Here is a 6,046-nt window from a genome sequence, read left to right on the forward strand (position 1 = left end):
GTCATATTTTTCTTAAATTTTCAGTTACCTTATATTTCCTTCAGTATTTCAAAAAAGGCATGTGTATTGAGGTTACTATAATATGCAACTGTATTATACTGTAATGGATGGACACTTTAATAGGTTAAAGGCAGAAATTAATCAACATAATATCGTTTAACCAGTTAGCAGCAGGATACTGATTTGTTGTCTTGCAAAATTTAATTTGCTTTTTGCAAGGCTGGGAAGACGCATAGTATTGTACAAAGCAACATCCCTGATCGATGCCTAGACCCTCACGTTGACTTGAAAGATTTCACCAAGGATTTCAGAAAATCTTTGCAGCCTTGGGGATTAAGAACTCGGTTTAAAAGGGAAAAGGATGAGGAGAAAGACACCTCGGGTATTTCATACAAGATTCTGGATAATGGATATATTGTATCCAGCCCCATTCCACCCACCCCTTGTACCCAGTTTACCTGCTCTGGTGGGGCTTCCAATGTCCACTGGAAGGCTCTGGGAGTGACAAGTTCCCCACTTTTGTCCATCAACCTCCTCCAGCTCACCACTGATGCAGCCGCTCTGGTCAGTGATTCAATCCTCTTCCCACTTACTCAGAGCAAGTGAAAAGAGAATTGGGGAATTGGGTCATCACTGCTGACAGCAACTGTTACCCTGCACATGCCCGATCTCATCTGATCTCGGAAGCTAAGCAGGGTCGGGCCTGGTTAGTACTTGGATGGGAGACCGCCTGGGAATACCGGGTGCTGTAGGCTTATACCATAGTCTTTCGAGACTGAAGGTTGCCAACCAACCAACCATCACTGCTGGAGAAAGAAGGGGGGGGGGGAAACAGGTGCCTCCTTCATCACTTCCTCACCCTCTCCCCTTCTCTTTTGCATTGACTCCTCGCTCATCCTTCATGTGGGTCTTGTTTAGAACAGGAAGAACCACTCTTTTTAAAGAAGGCCTGTGCAGAGAAGATGGCATGGAAGACGGTAGGGGCAAGACTGCTGTGCCCCACCTCTCCCTGCCCATGTAGCTACAACTGTACGGTGAGAACGAGGCAAAGGTGGCACTCATGGCAACTGTATCACTCCGTTCTTCCTGTACTGCTGGAAGGAGAAGGGGGCTGTCATTGTCCTGAAGCGAAAGAGGTTCCCCCTCCATTTCCTCCCCTTCCCACCAGCCTGAGGAGGGTTTGGGGCGCAAGGTGGCTCACAGCAACAGTGACATGCGCATCCTGCCTCAAGCAGCAAGAGCTCAGGTTGTGCCTGCACCCAGTGCGGGTTTTTGTGCAGTGTTGTCCTGTATGGACTGTGCCCTTCAATTTCCCCAGGCAGCAAGACATGTGGATACATCTCAGCCTTGGCAAAATGCCCATGTGGACTGGCACGTGGCCTTAGATGCAACCTCTAATGGTCAAAAACAGGCTTTGTATTCCAGTTTTTCATACAAGACTTTACATGTAACATTTATGCCCATATAGATAACCTCTACATAGGGGAAATCCTGCAAACACAGTTCTGTTTCAAGATATGTGTACTTTGCCACAACAACATCATTGTGAATAATGACTTCTGGACACAACATTAAGGCAAAGTAATTTCAGACACAATCACCCCCCCCCCCCACACACACACACAAAGATTATCTTTATGTAGGAAATACATCATGTATAAAACAGTCCAAAGTGAAGATAACAGAAGTGTTCCAAATACTGAAAAAAATATTTTCTGCTTTAAATGTTGAGAAGGGGAAAACACACACACACACACACACACACACACACACACACACACACACACACACACACACGGTTAATTTTAAAAAAATGTGATCTATTCAGTTATTCCAAGTTGTGCATGAAGAATATATGCAAAACAACACATTCCTTTAGGACTTTATCCCTGAATGTTCCCAACAACAGATACTTCTGTTAAGATGCAAACTTCTGAAGTCAGCATTTTTGCACTGGGCAAAGCAACCTCACCACAGTATAAGTTAATCAATAACAGTCTATGAGGGTCACCTAGTGTTTTTGGAATTTAAAATATAACTTTTTAAAGAAAGAGAAATATTTAACAACAACAGATAACACTATAGTTCATAGAGAATTATTCAGCCCAATCCAGTTCATGTTTGCTTCTGAGAGTGACACTGACTGCGTAATCCTAGGCATGTCAACTCAGAAATAAATCCCATTGTGTTTAGTAAGACTTATTCCCTGGAAATTGTGGTTAGGATTGCAAGCTGAGAGCCCAACCCTATCCAATTTTCCAGTGTCAAAGCAGCTGTCCCAGTGGGGAGTGCACTGCATTTTTTGGTGGGAAGGCAGTCACAGAGGCCTGCTCAAGATAAGGGAATGTTTGTTTCCTTATCTTGGGGCTGCATTGCAGTTGCACCGGTGCTGAAAAGTTGGATAGAATTGGGCCCTGAGTTGGCTAACATGAGAGCTTCAAAAATAAAATGTGCCCCCAACTTAGTTTCACCAATTAAAGTTTGTCTTCAGCAATGAGTCAATTAGTTTTATCCTAATTTGGATGGTGTCCTTCAGTAATGAGCAACTTGTTTGCGCAGAATCTCAACTCCTAGTTTCTGGATCATAATTTTTTTGCCCCACTATTTTCTTTCAGGTTTCATTTACAGCCACATTTACATGATGGCCATTCATTCCACTCAAATTCGGTTGTAAAACTGATACGTTGTGTGGCACTGGACATATCTCTCTAAGTATTAAAGACCCAAGAGTTCCTGCTCTTTTCATCTTCCTCCAATGTAGGTAAATGCCAGTTACTGAGATTCCAATTAGGGTGGGTCCATCAGTCACCTGGAGAAATGCAATTATTTTTAACCCTGCTGAAAAAGCTGCTGTTCCCACACATTCCCTTCACTCCCATTCTAACCATGTTTACTTAATCCCCACAGGGGCTAAATCACTGTCTGTTGCTGCAGGGCAATTGACCTAAGTGGGGGATCTTTGCTCTTGTATTCAAGTAGCAGAAGGAGTTGCAATCAGCACCATGCAGAAGCATGGTTACTGAATGGACAGGTGCCCCATGTGACATCAGTAGCACCTATGTGCCCATGTTGAACAAAAGGGTAGTGAGAACAGATACCTTTTCTCCCACTGCAATTGTGGTGATCCAGGTAATTTCCTTTCTATGACTAACCGATGTGGCAACCCTAATTCCAATTATGTGTGATGAACAGACATCTCACTGTTTTTGCGTGAGTTCATTTTGTCCACAGGCACAACTGAGGGAAGGGAAGGGCACATGTTTTTGCTATTGCTACCTATTGAGAATTGCTACCTATTCTCAAATTCCTTGCTACTATTTATTTCAACAGTTTCACTTAGGCTGCAGTATGCAAGCCACCTACGTGGGAGTGCTGTAATTGAGGTCCTACTGAAGGCCACAGGAACTAGTCTTGAATAAGTGATTCAGGGAAATCAGCCTTTGTACACTTCACCGTATAAAATAATAAGGCTGCAGTCCTGCACACATTGACGTGGAAGCAACTCCCACTGAACTCACTGAGACTGGTTTCCAAGCAAATATGCATAGGATTGGGTCACAGACATTTAATTCCTAGGACATTTTAATTCCCCAGTGTTCAGTTTTTTCCTGAAAACAAGAAGTTATATAAACTAAATATTGTTCAACAGGAATGCTACCACACGCAACAAGAGAGCAAATATTTGACAAACACACACTGGCTTTCCCCAGTGGTTACTTACCCAACAGTCTCATCTTCCCAGCTCAGCTGGGTGCTGCCACCTTGCTGGCACCCAGGAGAACAGGTAGGAGGGCCACTGAGGACATCCTACAGTGCCCATGTGAATGTGCTATGACACCCTAACACACTGCAATGCACACTTTAGGAACCCCTGCTCTAGAGGGCCGCATCAAATATCTGGCATGGTGTGGAGGGCCGGAAAAAAAATTTAAATATAAAGTTTAAATAAATAAATTAGAGCTGGAACTTAGATGAGTGAATAAATGAATGAATGGGCTCTCTGGTCCTTAGAACACCCTCCAAACACAATCAGTTCTGGTCGTGTTCAGTTGAGTGGGCCAGAGACTTTCAGGGGGCAAGAAGTTGGCTGCAGAACGGAAAGAGGCTTGCTGTGGGCCGCATCTTGCCCCTGGGCCGGGGTTTGGAGACCCCTGCTCTAGCCCATAACACATGTAGCTTGAGTCAGTCAAAAGAGCCTTAGCCTACCTGCTATTCATCCATCACTCCATCTGACATTCATCTATACATTTCCGTTACTGAAACTGAAAACTACCCCATATCCTCCTGATACAATGATGATTGGAACCCCTGTCACTTCTGCAGAGCTGTAAGGTAGCATCCTCAGTTATGCTTGTGCAAGCTGCCGCCCTGACCCTATACCCTCTCCCTTTTGAAAAACCTTTCCTTCCGGCTGGAGAACCCTCGGCAGTGGCACGGGACACAGCATGATGGTGTAGCAAGAGGAATAGGTGGAAGCTAGAAGGGGTTTCCTGACACCCAGAAGCAGTTTTTGGAAGACTACAGAAGGGAGGGGAGCAGTTGGGAAAGTGGCTTCTGCTTGCTCAATTGCACAAACATAGTTTAGGACTCTCTCCCTAGTCCCTTTTTCAAGAAAAATTCGGGCTACCACAAGCTGCTGAAATCTTAAACACACTTACTTGGGAATCAGTCCCATGAATATACAGTGACTAATGTCTATGAGGCGAAAATAATTGCTTCAGATGGCGTACTGCCAGAGAGGTGTCCACAAGATGCACAAGACCTGGAAACTCCTTGCCACAGGATGTGGTGCTGGCGTCTAGCCTAGACGCCTTTAAAAGGGGATTGGACAAGTTTCTGGAGGAAAAATCCATTATGGGGTACAAGCCATGATGTGTATGCGCAACCTCCTGATTTTAGAAATGGGTTAAGTCAGAATGCCAGATGTAGGGGAGGGCACCAGGATGAGGTCTCTTGTTATCTGGTGTGTTCCCTGGGACATTTGGTGGGCCGCTGTGAGATACAGGAAGCGGGACTAGATGGGCCTATGGCCTGAGCCAGTGGGGCTGTTCTTATGTTCTAAACCCTTCTTATCTGGCAATGTGCTAGAGCAGTGGTTCCCAAAGTCCTACTTGGACTTTGGGAACCCTGTCGGGGGGGGGGGAGCAGCAATGTGATCACAATGATCGCGCTGCTGACATGCAGGGAAAGGGTTTCTAATTTACCTGGGGGTTGCTATAGCTCTCTGGAGGGCCTGGGGAACCTATGACCCGCTCTGGAGCCTTTCCTGAGGTTTGGAAATGTTGCAAAGGAACAAAAAAACCCATTTCTGATTTTCATCCTTAAATAAGAAGTGTTTTTGCCCCACTTTTTCAAGATTTTCAAGCCTCAGAGGGCTACAGAGGATGTCACGCTCCTCAGACCTTTTGGAGAGCCATAGTGACTCCCAAGTAAGTTACAAAACCTCTTCCCTGCCCAGCAGCAGTGTAACTGCAGTGATGGTGTTGCTGGGGATTTCTGGTTCTCCTGATGAGCTGTGACCCACCAGTCTGGGAATCACTGTGTTAGTAGTATAGCAGGCTGTTGGTTCTCCTGCTCCCTGGATTATTATTATTTTTTAAGTGGTGAAGAGAGGTAGGCAAGAGCAGTGTTCTTTAAAGTATGGGTCACAACCCAGTATAAGCACCTATCAATTTACACGGGAGTTACGTTCTCAGAAATGTCATGAATATTAAAAAAGCATAAATTAAAACTATTTTTCCCACAGGAATCAATGTAAATGGCATAGGTTAGAGGAAAAGTTATTGAGTTGCTCATACTGTTGACTGCTGCTTGCCCAAGATGGCACAAGCAACACAACACAACACACCACACAGAGGCAACAAAAGACAATGCAACACAATGTACAGTAGGGAACATGGTGTAAACTCACCACCTAATGCCCCCCCCCCAAGTTCATTGCAAGCTGCATGCCGAAGTGGGAGCAAACCAACCAAAAAGTGTGGGCGAAAATGTCATAGGGTGGACTTACAAAGGAAGAAACCACAAGAGGGCACTCAGATAGATC

At 44.9% G+C, this 6,046-nt stretch overlaps 1 pseudogene; it reads left to right on the plus strand.

Moving 5' to 3' along the window:
• Positions 1 to 635: 635 nt before the first annotated feature.
• On the plus strand, positions 636 to 755 carry LOC136657867 (5S ribosomal RNA; annotated as a pseudogene).
• Positions 756 to 6,046: the final 5,291 nt, after the last annotated feature.

The sequence above is a fragment of the Tiliqua scincoides genome, chromosome 7 (genome assembly GCF_035046505.1).
Source record: "Tiliqua scincoides isolate rTilSci1 chromosome 7, rTilSci1.hap2, whole genome shotgun sequence".
NCBI classification, from domain to species: domain Eukaryota; kingdom Metazoa; phylum Chordata; class Lepidosauria; order Squamata; family Scincidae; genus Tiliqua; species Tiliqua scincoides.